The following is a 22,849-nucleotide window of genomic DNA, read 5'->3' on the forward strand; positions in this document are numbered from 1 at the left end:
GGTTTGATCTGTTTCTGTAAATTCATTCTTATGCAACAGAGGACGCAAATATCTGAACTTGATGAATTTCCCAGAAACATGGGATCACTCTGGAGATGTGATCACATGCGGCTTTGATTCCAGTGATGCTTCCTGACCTTCTTTCTAGAAAATGAGTGAAGCGAATATCTAGTGCACAGTAAAGTGGCCGTGGTCCAATACAGACCCAGAGGAAATAATGTATAATTTCCCTAAGGGAAATATCAGGATAAATCACATACCAAAAAAGTAGAGTGAATAAAAAGATGCCTGTTCTGTATCAAGTTTTGAGTATCTCCAAGGATTCTGCATAGGTCAGTCTGTTTCCTTCAGCATTGCTGGTTTTTAGGGGCAGATTTTCTCTGTACAATTAAACCTGCAGAGGGAAGAGAGCTCCAGCCATGCTCAGTGCCCTGTGCCAAGTCCATCCAAGTGTAACCCATTAGGAAAATAGTTTCTCTTTAGAAATGAGGCTGCTGTTGCAGTGTGTTTTACTTCTGGGCATCCAGGGTTTGGCAACTGAAAAGTTACTCCTGGAGGCTAAGAAAAAAGGCTTTAGTCACATAGACATGTGCTAATGTCCCACGAGAAGCACCATCAGCACCTTGTTTTCGCAGGCTCAGCAGCAGGCAGTGGGCGCTGCTGGGCCACATCCACTTCTGAATCCTGGCAGGAAGGCTGGCTTCCTTCATAACCTCCTTGTATCCAGTCTTTCACATTTGCACATTACCAAGTTTACACCTCACGTTGCAGTCACACTACCTATAGTGCAATTTAGATGACAAAAAGCTATCCCATACTATGGCAAATTTAATTGATGATATAACAAGTACTTGATTTAAACAGACAAAATCGGTTGCTTTTTTCCTGTTTTTCTGGCGCATGGATACATGATTTTAGCTGCCTCCAGGTTTGTCTCAGTGTGGCTCATTTTCACCTCCTGAACCTGCATTGCTTTCTATTTGTGACATCAAAATTAGTTGCCATGGAAATGATTGCAGCATTAGGAAAGGAGAGGGCTAGGCGGCGGCAGCAGGGGCAGAACACTTCTTAAATGGGAGAAAAAAAGGATTGTGTATGTATGTGGATGGGCTCAGTGATAAACAGGGAAGAAAGATTACCTGAAATCCGAGGTGTGAGGAGCATGGTTGTTGACAAAGGTCTGTATTTTCATTTGGATACCAGCATCTTAAACTCTTGACAGTTGCCCGGAGCACTGCATGCGTGTAGCTGCTTACCTGACACCCTGATTTATATAGGAGTGTGCCCTCAGCATCCATGGGGGCTGAGCTCTAGTGAGACATGGTAGAATGAGCTGCAGCAGGTGAGGAAAGGCTCCTCTGTGAAACAGATGCAAGAAGGAGGGTTCAGAGGGTTCCTTTGCTGGGCCAAAAAATGGCGTGGCCCCTATTTCCCAAATGCTGTGCAACAACATCTATCTGACAAGTGCAGTGACAATAGCCTGGAGGGCTGGTTCTGCTTAGCTGTACCGTGCAATTTTTTTTTTCTTGGTCCGTGAAGGATCTGACCTGGGATATGTAAAGGCTTGTTCTTCTGATTAGGATAAGAACAGAATAAAATCTGTGGTGGGATTGGCAGGCTTAGGCAGGGCAGGCTTTGAGTCACAACATTGATTTTTTTTTTCTCTAAAGGATCTAGGAGTATCTTTGTGTCAAATGCAGTTTTTATGTATGATTACAGTCTTTCTAGCTGCATGTCTGTATCCATACTGATGGGAAGCTGACAGTCTCTTTGCACGTGGTGTTAGGGAGAATGCGTTGATTCAGCTATGTGGCTGGTGATAAGGAAATTTCCAGGACAAAGTAAACTACACATAATGTAGGGGAAACAATTTAGCTTAGTAATTGCTTTTTCTCAAACATAACACAAATCTGGAAGTTAACTGTGTGTTCATATATGCCTATTTTCTCACTGTATACATTAAAAAAAAAAAAAAAGGAATTAGAATGCTATTAAACCATAGAAATACTGAAAAAGGATAAAGAAAGAAATAGGTCCAATCTGATTTCCTCTTATTTCTCTTTTGAAAGTAAATGGTTCTAATAGTTGCAGTAAAATTAGACTATACTGTACAGGAAAGGGAATAATTTAATGTCTTATCTCTTTGCAAATGGTCTGGTGCACGCTATCTTTCGGCACAAGCTTTAAGATTGTTGATACAGGGGCAATACCTGAAAAATTTGGGTTGAACAGGATTCATATTAGGAAAATCTCAGGATGTCTGTCAAAGTTTTAACTTTAAAGAGCATGTGCTGGTTCATATAACCTTTGCTACATGTTGGTTATTGCAAGAACTTAAGATTTTTATCTATCATGATGTGTATAAGACTAATGATGCTTCGTGTTTCTTTAAAAAAAAAATACAAAAAAAGTCAAGGATGACTGAAGGGCTAGAACTTGCTGTCCTCTGTGCCTAAACAGTTGTGATAACTGTGATTATATTTGCATGTGCACTTTTACTGATTGAGATTTGAAAGACTATTGCATTGTGCTTGTTTCTCTTCCATCAGAGTCAATTTTCAAACAGAAGTAGTTCCTTTAAGTAGCAGCCTTAGAAAAAAGGATAAGCAGCAAGGAGACATACCAGCAAGAAAAAGCAGAGGATTTTCCTTACAGGCAATTTGTTTATAGAATATTACTGTAGTGTTTATAATGGTGTTTGAAGAGGCTTTGGATCTTAAAACACTAAATGAAAGCTATCCTGGGCATGATTCTTAAAACATGCAGATTCCTTTAAAAATCATAAAACTTTTGCTTATGTGTAAGAAGCATGGAAACATTTTCTGTGGTTTTCTAGAAGCCCAAGCAAACAAGATGCAATAGTATTCACCTATTCAACATATTCATGCCTCTTGCTGTGAGACAATTCCTACCTTTTTACCGAAGGTCTTCACTTGGTTTGCACAGCACTGGTTCTTCAGCATTGCCAGCTGTATTTTGGAAAGTGATGATAAAAGGAATTGCCGTCTCACACCATTTGCATGGCAGGGTTTTGCCCAGCCTGACTAAAGTGAAACTAGAAAGAAGCTTACAAGTTGCACTAGAGAAAAACATATAGCCAGATGGAGAACACAGGCTACTATCAAAATGACTTGTGTGATATACTGCCAAGCACTTGCTGAAGTAGCCAGACACTTCCCATCAGCAAAGAGCCACTGTGTACCTAGCTGTGTACCTAGTTTAGCCACCTATATTCAGTAAGGTTTAGTCTTTTCTATCTCACAGTTAAATTTTCAAGGTGTCCAGCATCCTTCATGCAAACTTTCCTAATGGTCACCTGTTGGTTTGCCTGTTCTTATTTGCCTTTGCCATGGAACAGATGAGAAGCACTTGCTCAGAGTGGCTGAAAGGCATTTTAAGTTGTTCCCTGCTGTTTTCTGCTGAGAGTTACTGTTTCTGAGCTGAACACGTGCCTGATTGTACATTGGCTTGAACCAGCTCTGACAGTAATGATGTCGCTAGGCTGAAGAACTGGACTTGGGGATTAAACATGTATTAGGATCACTGCTTGAATGAGAAGCAATAATGTTACCAAACTAAGCAAACCTAAGTCTGTTGCAAGCATAATGTAAATCTGGCAGACATGAAAATCTACACACAATATTTTTTTTTTTGAAGGGACACAGTGTGGAATGAGTTTACATGGAGTGAATGTATGTAAAACTTCTGCCTTTTTCTCAAAATAAGGCAGGAAATGGCTTTGTATTTATGTTCTCTGTGCGATTACATTCAGTAGTATTGAGCAAGCATTTTATGGCATACTTTCATGCACAAGGTTTGGAATTTTAATGAGGAGAAAAGCAAAGCTGAAGAGCTCACCAGAAAGCAGTAAGTTCCTGTACTGAAGTATAGTATTCTCAAGCATTAAACATGAAAGACTCAATGTACCAGTGAAGCCCATCTCTGTTATCACATAGCAGATAGATAAAGCAGAGCCGCGCTTAAAGGTGTTCTACAGCCAGCAAATATGCAGTATAACTCTGATACTGTGCATTGCAAAACAGAATTAAAATTTAGACTAAAAGCCCAGTAGTGAGTTGATATTAAATGATTTTGACAACAAAAATATAGTTGCTGACTATAGGTAGTTGGTGTTCATAACACCTAGTGTTTTCATTTGGTTTATATTTTGTTTATATTTCACAAGCCTGCATGCATTTGTGAGATTTAGGAATCAGGCTGCTAAATCACAAAAGCGAGGGAACGTATTATTTTAAGTAATAATAATAAAAAAAAAGCCTAAACAGAACTGTGCTTTGACGTGTTAAAACCTTGTGTCTTGATGTTTCAGTCCTGCAAACCGAGGTAGGTGTGTGGTCTCCCTGCTCTGTGAAATGGAGGGGCATCTGTCCTGCTTCAAAACCTAGTGGGATCAGAACGTGACTCAGCGAGGTTCGTGAGGCTGGGCCTGTGCTTGCTGCCTGTCCAGAACAAAACCGCCATTTAAATAATGAATAACAAGTGTTATGGCTGACAGGATATTTCACCTCTAGGATTTCACAGTGTATGAAAAGAGGACTGGAAGTTAAACTGTGAAATTGGCACTGGCTAATCCAACTGGAGGGGAGGGTACGGGGAAGGGAGCACAGGCAGCTCAGCAGCCAGCAGGAGCCAGGGGCAAGCACAGATGCAGGGGGCTGGGCTTTGTGCGTTGTTCTTCGCATGATGCGGTGGTGTTGCCACAGTTGTGTGAGATGATGGCTTCTCTAAATTCCTGCAGAAAACCCTCCTACAAACACAGCTGCTTATGTGAAAAGTGGTGTATGCCTCTGCCACGCTGCTCCCTGTACCTCACCCAGCAGAACACCTTGGGTTTTGTGTAACAAGTTGTAAGGAAGTCAACAAGCTGGCGTTTTTGTGAGGAAAGGAAAAGCATTCTGATTGTTTTCCTGTTTGGTGTGTGTAGCCCTGCCACTTCAGCTGTGATAGCGACCCTGACCCTCCATCCGTGTGCAGAAGAAACGCCTCCGTAGGGCTGTCTGTCCCTCACCCTGGGACAGCCGATCCGCAGGGTGAGAAAGCGATTCATTCTCTGTTCCTATTCTGACTGGCCAAAGCTCTTGAAAAGATGTTAGTGCCTACTGCAATAGCAGGTCTTCGCCTTTCTGTGATTTGAATACCTTACTTGGAAAAGGGCCCTGGGCTTCTTGAAATAACTTCACATGGGAAGTTATTTTTACTGAGGTTTTGAGACCAATCAGTAAACTACATTGGCTTTGAAATACAGCCTTTTATTCTGTTACCTCTCGTCAATGCGAGCTGTGGTGTCCTTGTATCTCTGCTACTGTTCAGCTTTATTGTAGGTTTGCTTCAGTGCTTTCACAGGGCAGATAAAGCCTTAGCTCTGCCTGTGACAGTGAACACTAAATTTCGTGTTTACCCAGTCCAGCTTGCTCCCATGAACACTTTCATTCCTTTGAGGCTCATAAGCTATATTCTGTCTGCTTTTTAATATCATCCTTAACAGTAAAGATGTTGCAGGCTGAAGTCTTAAAAATAATTTGAATCAGAATCCAGCTTGATATCCAAAGCTTGAAAAAAATCCTCATTTATAGACAGTAATAAAAAACTTGAGTCCATGAAGTTCTATAGCATGACATAAAAGGCATGGTGTATCTACTACTACCTACAAATTTTTATGGAAAGTCAGAAAATTAGTATGCTCTAGGACAAGCTCTTTGAGCAAGCAGCTGAAGAGCTGGAGAGGACACTAATACCTCCTGTGCTTTCAGATGAGGATACCAGTAGTCTGTACAGTATGCTGATTTAAAACAACTTTTGTTCTTCTTCTTTACTCCTACCAGGCTGCTATGGTGAAATCTAACATTTTGAACTTTTACCAGATTTCAGTGGTTCTAGTGGGGGTTTCTTCCTTTCTGCAGCCATGGATCACGAGGGAATAAGAAATCCAAGTACCTGCTCTGCTCTTCTTGGATGGCAGCTGTGCAAGAGTTGTCATCATCAGGCTTTTTCTCATTAGGTATTTCCTTGCTCAACTCTATGAGCAGAGAAGCTACAAGGCTTCAAATTTAATAATGTCAAATTTAATAATATTATTAATTTGTACTTTCAGCTTTAAAACCATTCCAGAAAAGTCTAAGGGAGTACAGCCGGGGAAAAATTGCTGCAAACATATCAGTGTTTAAAAAGATGATGGTGATTTCATGGACCACTTACTGTATTCGAAGTCTTCACACATAACATGAGGAAGTTCTCAAAGTATCTGAAGTTGCAGTATGATCTATAGCCTCTAATGCATTATGCTACACTAACATAATGTGTGCTTGGGGATATGACTGTAAATAACATATTTCCTGTGTTCTTAAAATGAACAGGGTAGGCCTTACTGAGGATACTACCTGCAACAGCCTGGGTCCTTGCCATTGCTCAGCTGGGTTTCCCCAGCACTGCTTGGCTGGACTGCACTGTGAGTAGATGAATTAAGGAGATTAAAAAGAAAATGAGGTGATTCACTTTAAGCTCTCAATCATTTAGGAAAGCATGGGAAGGAAGGCCTGTTGGTTGTGTCTCTTAACTGCAGCAGAAACACATTCTTTTCCTTAGACACTCCAGTGACTTCACGTCTGCAGGCAGAAATGTCTTCTACTCTAAATATTTTTTTGTTTCCATTCTAAACGTATTATGCAAATAAATCACCTCATAAAAACATAGCAAACGTTTGTGTAGATTTTTTTAAACAGCCACAGACATGATAGTTCAGGAAGCCAGTGTAATTTTAAGAGCATAAGAAGCAGCAGCTACAGTATAATGGGATCTGGGTTTTATGCAAATAAAACCGTTATGCCCATTACTGGAGCATAACAAAGCAGGAAGACCTCTGCACTTATGGGTACTATGACAAGTGCTTTATTTATTATAACTCTTAGAATTTTCTCCTACATTTTCTTACAGTATCATGTGATCTCCAAAGGGCAGGGTTTTATATTGCCGAGAAGAGCCCTCAATGTATTAGTAAGATGCTGAACAAATTACTCGTGCAAAACAGATGTTCTTCCGAGACTGTTTTTTTTTTGCCTTGTAGCTCTCCAGCAGTTCAATATAGTCTTGACATTATAAAGGATTGCACTACAATATATACAGTTAATATAACATCAACATGGAAGATGGGAAAGTTCTTTTTATGATTAAACTGATCTTAAACTTGACAAGTAGAATGTGTCTATAGTCAAATAAAAATACCTTGCCCTGGGTCAAATTGTGGGGGCCACCAGTCATTCTCCTACTGCAATGGGCAAGGGAGTATCTGAATTTTCTAAAGGCCCCACACCGTATACTTCTAACCTATCAAAAGCAGTTGTGTTCTTAATGTTTTTACTAAGACGACCTGAACACCTTGTTCTTCAAGTGTATTTCTCATCATAGCAGACAGGTGTTTGCATTCTACAGCCAGGGGTCTATGGCATAGGAAACCAATAGTATTTCTTTTGAAAATCTGCAAAAGAGCAGGTATGATTCTTGGCCCTGTAAAGCAAAGGGAATATCTTGGCTTTTATCCTTTTTTTTCCAAGGAAGTCTGGGTTATAAGCTTGTGTGTTCAGTGTTACCATGCTTTTGATGATTCAGTTCCTTCTGAGTACGCTAAAGAAAATACAAAATACAATCTGTGCCTGAAGTTTAACCACAAAAGGCTGCATAATACTGAGTCAGAAGACCAAAATATGCAACCAGATTTGTAGAGAACTTACCTAAAATTCATTCCTAGGTCTACTCACTCAGCAGTCAATCCAAATGACCAAACTAAGTTGGAGTGCCACCCAACATTCACATGGGCAGAATTTTTGTATTCACATTTCTCTGCCATGGTTTTGGTTTATGTTCTGATTTTAAACAATTATTTTTGTTAATTTCATAACTTGTAACTTAGCAAAGCACTAAGAAACAGATGAAATATCTTTGATTTGAATAAATACTGGAAATTTCAGATTAAAACCAGTGATCAAATGTTTCTTACTATCACACTAATTTTCCTATACGTATGTACACCCATATACAAAGTTCAGTTAAGTGCTCATTAAAAGCATCCCATAAGAATTAAACATCTAAGCAGTATTTTTTACATTTTCTGAAAAAAAAAAAAAAAGAAAAGAAAAAAAGTAGATTGGCTCATTACCATGACCAAATTCAATCGACACAATTAGCGGAGTAAAAATCTATACTATTGCTCTGTGAACTTGGATATATATAATTTGCTCTGTCCTATACCATTGCCACGCTATTTTGTCTCAATAGGCATGAGTTTCAATGTATTTGCATTGCAGTGACCAATACAGGGACTGCTTTGTGTCACTGCAGCTTTTAAAGCTTTTGTCATAAAGATGATTATTAATCTGTTTTGTGGAAAGTAACACTTCAATCCACCCAAATTGTTGGAAGCTTTTGGCACATGATGAGAAATCCAGTAGCTAAAGATGGCTTATTTTTATGGTGATGTTGGTGTGTCAAAGCACACACCAAAACTTCATGGCTTTTGTTATCATATTTGCTCTATTAGAAATTCTAGGCAAATGTATTTTCTCATGCTTCCCACTCTTACCAGTTAAGTCCCACTCACTACAACCAAGAGCAGAAGGAGAAAATTGTGAAATGTTCTATCAGAACAAGAATGGATAATGTGTTCCTACACTTTTCTAGGATATTTTGTACCAAAATATTATATAAAAAAAAGTCCAACTGTGCTTCTGTCAACACAGAAGAAATAACAGTTTTCATATTTGAACACATTATGATCATTTCTATTATGAATCTAATTGTTCTTGGCTTTCTTCAATCTGTTCAAGTTAAAGCTTATTCTCCTCCCCACTCAGAGGTTAGTGCCAGGGTTGCTATGAGAGCTGTTCTTAAATGGGGCTGTCTAGAAGGGTAGGTAAACATGCTTTTTAAAAATGTAGTGACCATTGGGACAGTGATTTTATAGCACTAAACACCTGTTGGGTGAAACTTTCCTACCTGAAATAAATCCTCATTAAACTTACCCAGCTGTTAAGACTACAGTGTGGTTTACTTTAGGGTGCAATAAATATATTATATATATATATATATAATTTTATAATATATAAGATATAATTATATTATGTTATTTATTATATATAATGTATACTTATAATATATATTATATATATAATATCTATATATGATGCCAGCTCCTTGACTAGTAGCTGACCTTTATTCTACCTCTTTGTCCTTATTTGCCAGTGGGAGGAACTTGTTAGCAGAGCCCTCATAAATAGCTTGGAAAATCCAAATCCATCTGATATTACTTATGCTGACCTAAGTAAGGTCAGCTGTAGAAATTTATGGACAAAGGGGATGTGGTCAGCAAACCACCATCCTTTATGTGTATGGTTTGATATCCCATACCCAGTGGGTCACATCAGGTGGTCTTCATGCAAATATGTGAATGCCACTTAAACGGCCCTTGTGAGCTCAAAGTTTTCCTCAGTGAAAAATGCTCTAAAGAAAAGTGCTTAGATTCACCTTTATGACTGCAGTAAGTAGAAAACCGGATATTGTGTGCAATTAAATAGAGAGAGCTAGGTTAATGAAAAGCACAGCTTCTACTAGCAAGTGTTCAGGATATGTAAGGTGGGGTTTTGTGGTATTCTGTGTGACATGATAGGGCATGGCAAACAAGCCTGGCTTCATAGCGCAGGTTATGAAAAAAGGGAGGGGGAAAAAAACTATTTGTAATCAAGTTTATTTGAACTTATTTCTGGAACTATTGGCTTTTGAGAGAAACTCCATTTCTCCACACAGGTCAAGGCACTTGTATTGAGAAGAACTAAATCCAGAATGTCCAAAGTCTGTTAAATACTTGTGCAAGTTTTTGTTTTTTTTTGGTTGGTTGGTTAGTTTTTTGGGGGTTTTTTGTTGTTGTTTGTTTTGTTTTGTTTTGTTTTTTACAGGTTTCAGTAATTCAGTTTAACACTTGCACAAACAATGAATTGTGGCAGAGGATATTTGCCTTTTAAGTCACACATTCATTTATAAGGTTGTATGTGATTGCCACCCAGAGGCTCTTTGACTTTTGTGGGTTAAATTGTGTCTCTCCAGATGAGAAAACTCTCACAAGTAGTCATGTCCTGTGGGGAGGGTAAGTCCTGCTGATGGCCAGCCTGAACCTGTGCTGTGTCTAGAAGGTCTTTCCTTATATCCATATTTCTAGTCTCAACGCCAGACTTCAAAGTGGTGATCTTGGCACTTTTGTGGGGGCAAACCCAGGGAATAGTGAAAATAGCACTAAGAGTGAGTCTTTAATAATGATCCGATGAAGTACTTTAGCATCTGGTCCATTTAGATGGCATAAACTTATTTTTACAGACCCACGAGTACTACTTGTTCTGTAAATTAAGAACATTAGGACCAGTTTGTTGGAAATTATGTTGCTTTACATTATTTTCTTCAAAACATCGTCTGACTGGTATAACGAACATGCATTGTGGGAAAAGATATTGCAAAATTGCCTTGGCATAATCAGTATGAGTTATTTCCTTAAAACCATTTTCTAACCAAGAGCTCCACATGTATTTGGGAAATGTTTTCCACTACTAAGAGATGAACTAAAATGGGGTGACAGATTGATGCCTGACAGTAAGTGGAGTATTACGAGGGTGATGGAACTACTCACAGAATTGTTTGAATCATTTAAGTGATAAAGGGTTATAGGATTGAGACTGTAGATTTAGTTATTCAACATATGCATATTTTAGCGTATGCAGAACCAGAATAGTCTTATTAGCTCAAGTGAGTGTCCTATCAAATCATAAATCCTGTCACTTACAGTAACTTGGAACTATGCTGGATTCAGGTGCGTGTGGTACTGTGATGGGACTGGGATAACCTGCCAGTAGAAATGCCTGCTGGAGATGGGAGGGCCTGACTCCTTGCAGAACTGTCATGTAATTCTTATTAATACGGCTGTGAAAATATACACCGGGGATTAATCATTCAGAAGTTTAAAACTTGGGAGAGGAAAGCAAATACTGTAAAACAGATATAGCACAGACAGGACTCTGAGAATGAAAAGTCAAAGAAGGGTTCATTTCTGTTTACTTATATATCTCTTATCTAGCAACAGGTAGGTGTAAATATACGAAGATAACCCTTTGTTCCTAGTTAGTATGAAAATAGTGTCTAAGCTTACGTTATTGAACCATCATTTTTTCTAGAAAAGATCTCATGTAAGCCGGAATATTCTACGTCTTCACAATGAAAAATACTGTTGTTTTTGATAGAAAAGGGCATCATTAGTATAGATTGTTAATATAGATCTAGTTTTGTGTTGAATTTTCTCAAAACTACAAGAAAAACAAAATACATTTAAAGCAGCCTCTTCACATTTTCTGTTGCTGAGAGATTATATGCTTAACTAGTCTGGCCTGGGTTACTGTGTCTTGGTGCCGTAGTTCCTGTCTTTGCTAATGGTGTTACCTAAAACCGAAGGATCTGCTTGAACAAAATATGATTTTTTTATAAATATTATAAAGATATATATTATTCTACAATATAAATGGCTGGTTGTGATTAACATTCTTACTATGCTTCTTAACACAACATATGTATTGGCAAATCTGGTAAAATTCCCTCGTACATGCAGCTCTCAAGTATTTCCCTGTATGAGATATGATGGGTTTAGTTGTGTTTAGACCTTCAGCATACAGTTTGGCAACAACTGTATTAGGGATAATCCGCAGCCTAAATTTCTGGGCTAATTTAAATAAAAATTATTCAGCTGTACTGCTTAAATAAGATAGGATGAAATACATTCTTGTGCTATATTATTTCTTACAACTGATTAATTGATAATCCGTAGTGTTTTGGAACAGAATGATAATTTGGCAGAAGGCTTGCCTACTATCAGGGCTATGCCTGCCTTTGACCTGATGACAAGAGCTAAAACCAACATCTTACATACACTCAGCCGAGCCCATTGGAGTTTGATGGCCAAGTTCTTCGAGGAAGTTCCCTTTCCTGTGGGCTGCTGGGGCTTTTCCAAGCGCCCCTGTAAGTGCTGCTCCTTCCAGCCGGGCTGCTGTGGGCCAGGCACTGGGATGGAGAGGCAATCGAGGGGCAGTGATGGCAATTCAGCCTGGAGTGGCCGGAGGGCAGGCAGCGCGTGTTGGGTGAGAGCTCATCTGGGTACTGGCCAAGCAGAAACTGGTGCACTGAGGTTGGGAAGGGAGCAACAGCAGAGGAGCTGGGAGGAGAGCTACAGGAAACAAAACTTTTCTGTCTTCCTCTTTAATTTCTATCCACATGAAGGGTACACATCTCTCACTGCTATAAATTGCCCCATTACCTAAAGACATGCTTTTGATTTAAAAATATCATCTCAGAGTGACTAATGTGTATTTGAACATAGTTTCCCCTGATGACATCGGTCTTTTTCCACTTGGGGGAACAAACTAGGGAAATTAACCTCTTTTGGGTTTATGCATTTGAGGCCATCTTTACTATTATTATGCTTGTCTACTGATCTTATGATGGCAGCCTGATTCATTGCAGCTGCATCCTTTTGCTCTGAAGTGGTGTTACAGTGACAGCGGTACTACTGTGGACCAACAGTGGAAGCAGATTTTTATTTTTGTTGTTGTTTTTGCAGCATATAGCAAAGGGAAGATGAAAAAGTTTTGATAAAATAGCCGGTTTTGTGGGTTTTGCCTAAGGTAGTACAACAACAATGCAAGACTGATGACAAGTAAATAACAGTTGTCTTAAATAAGAGCAATTACAACGTACTCTCCCTCCTTTGAGCAGACCTAGTGTTGTGTCTGTAATTAGCAGTTTCTGGAAATGGCAGTTCATGTTTGCAGTAAACATGCATTAATCAACCCAGCTGAATGATTTTTGGGTGCTCATTATTATAACTATTTCTGGGATAGATTGTCAGACTAGCTGGCTTTTTGTAGCCATAATTTTGAGGACGTCCAGATTCTCCAGCAGTTGGAAATCCTGCATTATAATGTTTCTGTATCTGTAGGGAGAACCCTTTAGCACTTTTATATCCAGTTCCTCAAGGCGTACAGCTAACATTTCAGGTGGATGCCCACATGTTTAGTGCTACTCAGAGCTAGAATGTTTCTATTTCCCTAAAGAGCTTGCTTATTTTAGTCAATAAGATACAGCCCCATGAAAGCACTGGGTCTGAAAGGAAAAGGTGAATTATTTCAGAGGTCAGGTCATTTAAAGCTGTTTTGTTTTGGTTTGGGCTTTTTGTTGGTGTGGGTTTTTTTTTTGTTGGTGTTTTTTTTTGGTCTTACTGTGAGGGAGGGGGAAAAAAGATCCTAGAGTTGCAAATGATGCATGAACTGACAGATCCTTGCATTCTGCTGTGCTTGCATTTGTAATACAATATTCAGTCCATAAGCAGCCATCAAAACACTAAAAAGTCAGCCAAAAGCTCTATAAAGCATTGTGGTTTTTTTTTTCCATGTGTCTGTTAGTTTGTCCTTATCTACACAAAGCTTAAGAACTAATTACATAATTTGAGAAGAAACAAATAATCACATATAATTCCTGCTACCAAATATATTATTTATTTTTTTTAATAACACCTTAGCAGAACCATTTTATTAAAATACGGGTTTCACTGATCTTACCTCTTACAGCCTTAAAGCTGGGGGGGGGGGGGTTGTGTCTGAAAATGTCTGCAGATGAATGGAAAGCTTCTGGGCAAAGAAACATCTTTGATCAACACTAAGGAGCGCAACAGTGGTGCTGCCTAGGTGTAGACGTTTACTGTCTATTCATCACCTGTGACTGTAGATGTGCATTCTGCAAGGTTTCTGAGCCTAACCTGAGATATTTTAAAGTGGGTTTTCATAGTGTGATGCTCTGTCCCAGTTTAAAATAAATAAATAGAATAATGTGTCTTTTTAAATGTATTCAGGAGACCCCTGAAAATCACATGAACTTTTAAAATTGCTTGTGTCCATGACCATAATAACTGAAGTAATGTTAAGGTAGTTCCCTATTAGAGCTGTGCGCTAGCATTGATCTTGAAGTACACAGCAGGCAGAGCTGTATACCCTCCTCTGACAAAACTATCTTCTAAGAGCAGATTCTGGTAACCCTACTCACATCAGGGATATCCGTTGTCTTTAAAAAACAAACAAACAAACAAAAAAAAACTGTAGAGATCATATGCTATGAATTCATTTCTAGTTCAGATTTGTCCCAGATCTCAGTTGTTTTGTTTTCTGAAGTTCTAAGGTTTCTATGTAAAAAATATTAATGTTCATGTTATGGTGCATCAAGGCTGGATTGCGCCTATGATTTGACATGCAGCTACTCTGTATTGTAGCAACATTTCCAGTGAAAAAACCTGTGGGAGAAGTAATGCTGATCCCAGGTATAAAATTCTGATCCTTTGTAAGCCTCCATATGTGAGTTTTCTATAATCTTTGCATTCCTCTAAACCAGTTTTAATTATAATACTGCTTTTCTCAACACAGTGTGAAATTTGTGTTGCTGAAATCAAATGACTTGGCTCCTGATAAATAAATTGAATAGCTTAGGAGATGGTATGCACCGCTGATGCCACCTATGTTTCCAGACAGGCTTTTCAAGCTCTTAGTGCAACCTCTTTTAATAGACTGATTTCAATTAAAAAGGAGTACGCTATATTCCTAGTTTTGGTATGACTGGAACATCTGCGAGACTTCAGAGTGACTGCGAAGGTTTGATAAGCAAAACATTCACAATTTAGCAAGTCCTGTGGATTGTTTAGATGTATTTGTGGTGAGTTTTGCTTTAGCCTGTGGAGAAAAATAGCCTGCAAAAGCAGTGGAGTAGAGAGTTAACTTGGGATTCATGGAAAATGAGGTAGATAGCTGGGATTAGCTTGCTGGTATGTACACGTGGAGCTTGAAAATTAGGGTTCCAGCTGACTAGTCAGGTTACTATACATGTAAATAGTGTTCAACCACTGTGCTGAAAACTTTACGTATTGAAACTTTCTTTACTGCCACCAAAGCTGTAGAGAAATTGCAATTGTAAGGTAGTGAAGTTGTAATTAATTTGTAATTTAATAGTCTGAGATTCAAGAATTTCTAATTACCTCTTTGACAAGATTTTCTTTGGTGAATGGATAAGAGGTTTCCATCCTTTACTGATGAGGATTTCCCCACAGAGCTCTCAAAAGCATAGTACTGGGGGACTACTTTGGGAAGGCAAGTGTTTGTTGCAAAAGAGATGTCTAATGAGGTCCTCAGTGGCTCAGAGTCAAGTTACAGAATTTTCAGATCAAAGAGAAATCTTGGCAATGAGGAGGACTGCTCTTATATTTGAATTCTATTTAGAGGGCAAGCTTCAAGGGCACATATCACCAGGGAAACTCCTGTGCATGTTGATGGCATTATTCTAGGAGGAGATACTAGCACTATCATGGAATTTAGGATTTACTGTAAAGCACAGACAAGCGTGGCTGGGGGAATACCACGCCTGGCATCGGTTAATACCAAAGAGCTTTGATTTGCAGTACAGCCTTCTCTTACTTCCCTGTATATCACAATTGCATAGTAAGATTGTATGAACAAAGTGATTGGGAAGCACTATTTTCGTACAATCTTTTGATGGCAGAGGTTCTGCATTTTGGGGTGTGGGGGATGGTGGGGAGTTGAGGAAGGGACAGTATTCTCAAAATTCACAGCAAATGGGCAGCATTACAGAAAGCAGGGCATTGGCAAGTTCTAATGTGAGGGGTCTGTCCTTTTGTGGATCTTGAAATGTAGCTGAAAAGTATAAACAGTACTTTGCTCCTGAAAAGTACTACTTCTGAGCTTTTAGTCTTTGGCAAATAAGTAGTTTTATGAGAAATTGTTACAGCCTGTTTTAGATAATATCAACGTTTCATACGAATGTACGCTGGTAATTGTTTAAAGCCCTTTCACTTGAGCTGCCAGTACAAGCGTGTATTATGCTGACTACCATTGTAACTGAGTTCCCCTTACCAAACTAATCAGAATTTTTTTATGATTTACTGGACGTGAATTTTATTGGTTTAGTTCTTCCTTCCCCAGAATCCTAAATGTTAATTTGAAATGAATGCCATTCAAAGCATACATTTAAGAAGGGAGGTAATCAATAGCAGAATTCCACTGCAGGAGAGGCTCTGACTACGTCCAGGAGTTTCTCATTTTTATGTCAATAGAAACCCTGTGAAGTAACCTTTTTTCCCCCTCTAGGAACATACATTAGTTTAACTGAGATCTATAAAATCTCAGTTACTGCTGACCCAGCAAATTTACCCTATACATCACTACCTGTGGCACTTATATTTCCATAATGTTGTTCCTGCAGTTTTGCAGAACACTGTGTTAACTGAGAATTCAGCAATGGCCTCTCTATACAGTTGTACAAACGTTGTTCTAGAAATCTGTACTTGCTGTACTTCATCATCTACTCATTGTAGTAGGTAGTCTTATTAAGCTTAAGCAAAGATGAGTCAGTTCGCTGAGAGAGTGGATTAATGTTAGCTTGGATGATTTTCCAGTTGTCCATAGCGTTTGGCACTCCGTCTGTCTCGGATGCTCAGTGATTTGCGGAGGGAATACAGTGCTGTTAGCTGACAATAAACTGGATCTTTTGCATACAGAGTTGTCAAGATGTCTTGAATCTGTTCGGGAATAACACTTTCTGGAGGAATGTTTCATTTGCAGTTTTAGTGATCTGCATTTGATATAGTCCTGATTCTCCATCCTCATTTGCTGTACTTGCACACCAGCACTTCATTCTCTCCCTTTCTCAAATTCAGTTTTCCCCACACTTTTCAGCTTAAATACAAATCTGTTCTTCCTCTCCTCCCCTTGTCATTGATATTTCTCACAGCCATTTCTTTATTATTTTTATTTGTCTATATTTTCTGCTTGCATTTATGTGACTCTATGCTTCATATATGAAATAACCTTCTAGGTGATGCATACTGCAGTGTTATTTAAACAGCATATAAAGCCTTTCTTATTCTATTAAACTTTCAGGCTATAATGGTCATACCCCACACTGCTTTTTTGGTCTTACATGCTTTTATTTAAGATGTGCAATGAGACAGTGGTGCTGTAGTTTCAGTACTCTATTGCTTATGGGGCAAACATTGTGAATACTTACAACACTATAACAAAGAATTTGGGTTTGTTTGCTGAAAGTCAAAGACATGGATCTTGTATCAATTATAACGTGGGTATTTTTCCAATGGGATTTGGATTTAGGTATATATGGCTTTTTTTCACTCTAAGTTATATGTGGACAGAAAGACTTAGTCTTTGATAGGTATTTTAGTGCCATAAAATTCTTTAGCTAAGGCGAGCTCTTGGGAGGAAAGCAACAGGCAATTAATTCGTAACCCTAAGTGGTAGTGTCTGGGAAAACTAAAGACTAATTGAGGTAAGCTATCACTTGACTGTTTATTTTCATAACCTAATTGTTCATTTCTCAACGGCTGTAGGCAATGTGATTAATATAAGCTGTAAGAGCAATCAAGCTGAAAGAAGATGGTAATGGACTACATGAGGGTATTCTTGTTCTCCATCCACTTATTTTGCTGTAGTTTGAAAAGCTCTTCAACCGAGCTGTGGAATGAACTGAAATTACTTTGGTAGCCAACAGGTATATCAAGGTCAATCTATCAACAGGCATATTGCCATTGCTGGTATTGTTTAAAGCAATAAAACACCTAAACAGATTTTGCTTTTTTGTTTGTTCTTTGCTTCTTTCCCCTGTATCATCCTGTCTCATCTTCAGACCTAGCCAATATATAAATGCTTCTTTTGCCATTTGCAGGTCAGGTCGCATTCTTCAGACAGAGAGACTCCTTCCCAGAAGACTCTCTCTTGCTTATTATTTCAGCTTTGTAATATATCAACCAAGCCATTCACAATCCATTACTGCTCCATTTTCCCCTTTTCAAAAGGCATAAAAGCCCTTTGTTGTTAGCTTTCTTTCCTGTGTGTCTTTAAAGCAATGTGATGCTTTCCTGTATATGAACAAGGTGAGGCTGATTGAATGAGAAATTCTTTCATGTACTTGCCTGCATTAGACTTTCAAATTGCAGGGCAGAATTAAACCAGATATGCAGTGATGCTCTTATAAGATATTTAAAGTCCAGTTCTGCTGGCAGCTGACCTAGATAGTCACAGTATTAGATTGCTTCAGCAAACTGAAAAAGCATGACCTTGACATCTTTGCTTCTGTTAGTTCAAAATAAAGGTGGTACCAGTCACTTGCAAGTGGAAAAAATACATTACAATGCTACATGGGATTAACACAGAATGACTTTTGGAGCCTAGATCAGCTTTTATTGGAAAAGCTGGACCTACAAAATCTCCAGAGGAAAAGGCATTTTCTCTTGTTTCGTTTCCTATTTGTGAGCATTGTATGCTGAGCAATTCTGCTTATAATCAGCTTCACACATTTGATTTATTTTTTAATTATTTTCTACCTAAAAATAAGCCAAAGGCTGCATAAGTATATTTAGTATGTGCCACTCAAAATACAAAACAAGTGCATAGCAATAAAGCTTGGCTCACTCGCATGAAGATAAATAGTCCACGTGCAGCAGCAGAAGAAAGCTGTATCACCATTAACTGGTATTTCACTTACACACGTACAGGGGCTGTGGGGTTTCACTCTGTTAAATCAGGATAAGCCAATATATGGATGTGCCTTGGCCACAGTGAGTAAATCCATGCCTCTGAAACCCTTCCTTTGAAAGCATTTTTACATGTAGCTCAAATAATAAGCTCCTCATGGTGTGATGGATAAATGTAACCCCACACTTGGTCTTCACATTCTAATAATAGTCTGAAGTGGATTCCTAAATGACGCGTGTGGTGTTTGTACTGCATCGTGGTTATTTTTCCTGATTTGCGGTTTCTGTGATGCATTGATGCATACACTCAAAAACACTGACTGAAGGGAAGGTTTCAAAGTCTTGTGTTCTAGGTGATAAATTTGTCTTGATGGGGTCTGCAATGTTTATTAATTGCACCATCAGGAAAGGAATGTCAAAGATGACACTATGAATTTTAGAGCGGCTAATGAATTAATTTCTACTCCTCTTCTCAGAAAACAGTTTATATGAGAGATCCAAATCCTTTACCCTTTACTCATGAAAATGTAGCAAAGTTCAATGTTGCAAAATATCTGTTCACGAATCACTAGCAGAGGTTGTTGATACAGATTACTCTAATTAAAAGGTGTCGGTATTGATACTTCCGGTGAATCTAGTGCAATTTCTTCAAGTGTAATCAGTAACAGAGAGCCCTTGTCTAAGTAAGGTCCTACTGATACATATCATATCAGCGATCTGAACGCCATCTCTCCAAGGTCTGGAGAGGAAAAGCAAGCCATCCTATTCAGGAATAGAAAAGCTTCTTCCTGAGAGCTTTTCCTGACTTTTTTGACGATGTCAAATAAAAAAATGTATTTCATTTGTATGGTGCCATTTATCCCAAGAATGCTCCGAACAGACTATCAAAAACCCTTGGCTAGAACAGCCTACCTGAACAGATGGACCAGACTGTTGAAGCTGATCCTACATGCCCCATCCTGACTTCTTACAACCTTGCCTAACAGCGAAGCAGTAACAGAATGCTCAGACTTTGCTACCGTCCAGGCAGTAACACCAGTAGTTGGGGCTGAAGATGTGGTCTAGAGCCTTCCTGAGGTTGTTCTACTTTGCTACACCTTACCCTACTTCTTTCTTTCATTCATTTCCACCGAAGATGAGTTAAGGCTGAATGTTTTCTTTTCACTGGAGTTGACGCAGACATGTTGCAGCCAGCAAAAATTGTGAATGTGAGAAGAAAGAATTGTTTCAATTCCCCCCAAATTAATAAATTTACAATCTACAGCAATGGAAATACTGACCTTCTCATCAACATCAGAAATGTGATTTGATTTCAAATGTAAAGCAGCATTTTTCCTGCCCAAGGATTTTTTTTCTAGTTTTCTACTTTCCTTGATTATTTTTTATCTTAAAAAATAATAATAATATAAAAAATAATATGCTTACTCATAGGCAGACAGTGTTAAAACCAAGACCTGTTGATAAGAACTTAGAACGTAATGGGAAAGAGGAAACCAAACAGATTTGTCTGTCTTATATTGCTTTAGGGTTGTCTTGTATGGGATATCCATCTTAGCTTAAAATGCAGTCTAGTTCATTCCCTACATCTGCAGTTGGATAGTGGATTAAATATTTCACAGCTGAATGGAAGAAGTCATTAGGTCCACACTGTATTTCTGTGACTCTTTCGTGCCACCAAGTTCTCTGTAATTAGTGGCCCTTGTACTCCAATCATCAGTAAGGAACTACATGCAGACGTGCTCACCTCTGCTATTAACTCAACAGGTCTATGCATGCATTATGTCAGAAAAGCAGGGTGAAAAACACTCTTAAGGCAACATTCATGCCTCCTTGTTATTAACTCTGACTTCTCTATAAAATTGTGGCTTTAGTTCTGGATATAATGCAGATGGGCAGAAATGACATGCTATTTGATATCCAGTGTTAACTCTGTAGGAACTTCATGTCTTCCGAGCTGTGCAAAGGTTGAAAGAGCTGCATAGAGACCACAGGCTAATCACGAAAGCCCTAAGGCACATCTTTCATCTTTACTCCTACTGCCTCCTCCTCTTTGCCTTCCTTGGGTCACTCTCATCTGTAAGCGTGGGTTGGTGTTTTGTTTTGTTGCTTTTGTTTGTTTTTCTCTTTTTTGGGGGGAGCACTTAAACATTTATCTTTGCTGCTTCATCACTTTTTAAGAGATGATTTGTGTGACTCTCCTGATTTTTTGTTCTGCTAGGAAGTCTTCCCTTCGAAGTCAGTAACTGAGTACTCCACTGGCACTGGGCTGTCCACATGCCCTGTCCTCATCTGTCCTCCGTGTTTGCAAAACGGTCCCTGTACTCATCCTGTCATTTTGTAGAACAGCATGTGAAAACTGCATTTTACTGTGCAGCATACTCTCTGGCCGGTAGTAATAACATGTAGTAAGATGCTCTAAAAGTGTTTTGAATTCTTGTGCAGACAATTTAATCACTACTGTTGATGGGGGCAGTGGGAAAGATAGACTTACACTTATCTCACTTTTTTTTTTTTAGGCTTTTGGTTTTGGAGTTTCCTTGACATTTCTTTTGGTACCCAGCAGTGGTTCCTTTATCTTTCTTGTTCTGTTTGTCTCCAGTTTTACCACAAAATAATGACATATGAATTATTTTTTGAAATATAAAAACTATAGACAAGACTGTATACAGGAGAGAATAAATGATTTGGATTAACTATCCTTAAACAGAGCTGAAATCTGTGTCATCTGTATATGACTGGGGCTAAATGTCTTTTGTTATGCCCTGGGTGTTTTCACCAAGGACTTGCTTTGGAGTGCAGGAGCTGACTAACATGCATGCTGTGGTGTAATCAGGGAAGTAGGACTGGCATGAAAATGGAGAGTAAACCTACTTTTTTATAACAATGTGTTAAGTCTCGGCCATCTGTTTAGCATAGTCACAGTTCTGGGGCTTCTGAACAACTTTCAGGCAGAAGGAAGGGGGAGACTAAGGAGAAGAAAAGGTGAACAGGCATCCTCAGCCTTTCCCTCTTATGAGAAACAAAACAAAAGATGAGGAGATGATGAGATACCATGGTTTAACAGAAATGATTAAAAATGGAAATAGGTCCACTCTGAGCAGTACAAATTAGAAATGGGCTAGGAGTTTTCTTTGAGATTATTCTGAATAGCTCTGAAAGCAGTCAATAACAACAACAACAATTTCCTGTTCTACTTATTTATGAGATTAAATGGTGCACTTATCACTTTTTAATCCAATCTGTTTATGGACTATACATACATACATATTCTTTCCAATGAGGACTTCTGTTTGGGAAGCACCTTTAAGGGAATCATTTGTCTGTGGGGGAAGGTTTAACAAAAATGATAATTACAGGCTGCTAGATCACAGTCCAAAGTCTGTTAGCAACAGTTCTTTTTGTGCAGGTTGTTTCCATAAATAACTGGGTTGGAAATTCTGAACTGATAAATGTTTAGACATTTTGTGAAAGAAACTGCCTGACATTTGCAGAAAGAAACACTATGTTGTTCTGGAGAAAAAAATGAACAACTGGAGGTTGTCCTTAGTTGCCTTGCAGTTTCTCTACTGGTTAATGGTGAGAGAATTCTTTGTCGAATCCAGGAACGCAGGTAATGCCACACATCCAGAAAGAGGGCATCTTGTTTCAGTAGTCGGTGCCTTGCCTTTTCAAAACTCTCCTAAGAAGGTCTTGAAATTGATACGGGGACAGTACTAGCCTTTGTTGTTACTCTTGTTTTTTATGTTTATAGAAAACAGTTCTGATACCATTGTGCAAAGTAATTAAGACAAATTCCAAGGTATTTACTTCCTCTGATATTTCTGCTGCTGTTTAAAGATATAAGTCTCTTTTGTGTTTGCATCTGACAACATGTGATACTGCTTTTATCAGATTCCTCTATCAAAAAAATGTGCTTTCAGCTCTTCCCTCCCCTTTTACACTGCCACTGGCTAGCAGCTTGTAGAGGCAACAGGAATCTCACCTTTGTTGAAAATGTCTTACTGTCCACACGTTATTTCTGTATGAAGTGATCTCAGACAAGATTGAGAAATGTATGTTGCATGAATTCGTCCCTGACCTGGAACTCCCTGAAGATAGTGCCAATGTTGTTTTAGTAAGTTTAAACTCGGTCACTGAAAGCCCTTCGGTGTCACTGGAAAGATCCCCGGTCGAGATGACAGACTTTGGAACAAGCTGTTCATTATTTCC

The 22,849-nt window shown here is 38.7% G+C and overlaps 1 protein-coding gene across 14 annotated transcripts in view; it reads left to right on the forward strand.

Moving 5' to 3' along the window:
- Positions 1-22,849, forward strand: part of LOC310902950 (uncharacterized protein) — a 327,410-nt gene that overhangs the window by 128,138 nt on the left and 176,423 nt on the right. The window contains exon 1 of one of the 14 annotated variants that reach the window (XR_014587154.1): positions 202-1,178. The exons of 12 other annotated variants lie outside the window; for them this stretch is intronic. The gene's annotated coding sequence lies outside the window, so the exon portion shown is untranslated. Of the gene's footprint in view, positions 1-201; positions 1,179-20,070; positions 22,251-22,849 lie in introns of those variants that run through there. One more of the 14 variants, XR_014587155.1, reaches the window with a different exon arrangement.

Source organism: Anser anser, assembly GCF_964211835.1.
Source record: "Anser anser genome assembly, chromosome: 7".
Taxonomy (NCBI): Eukaryota; Metazoa; Chordata; class Aves; order Anseriformes; family Anatidae; genus Anser; species Anser anser.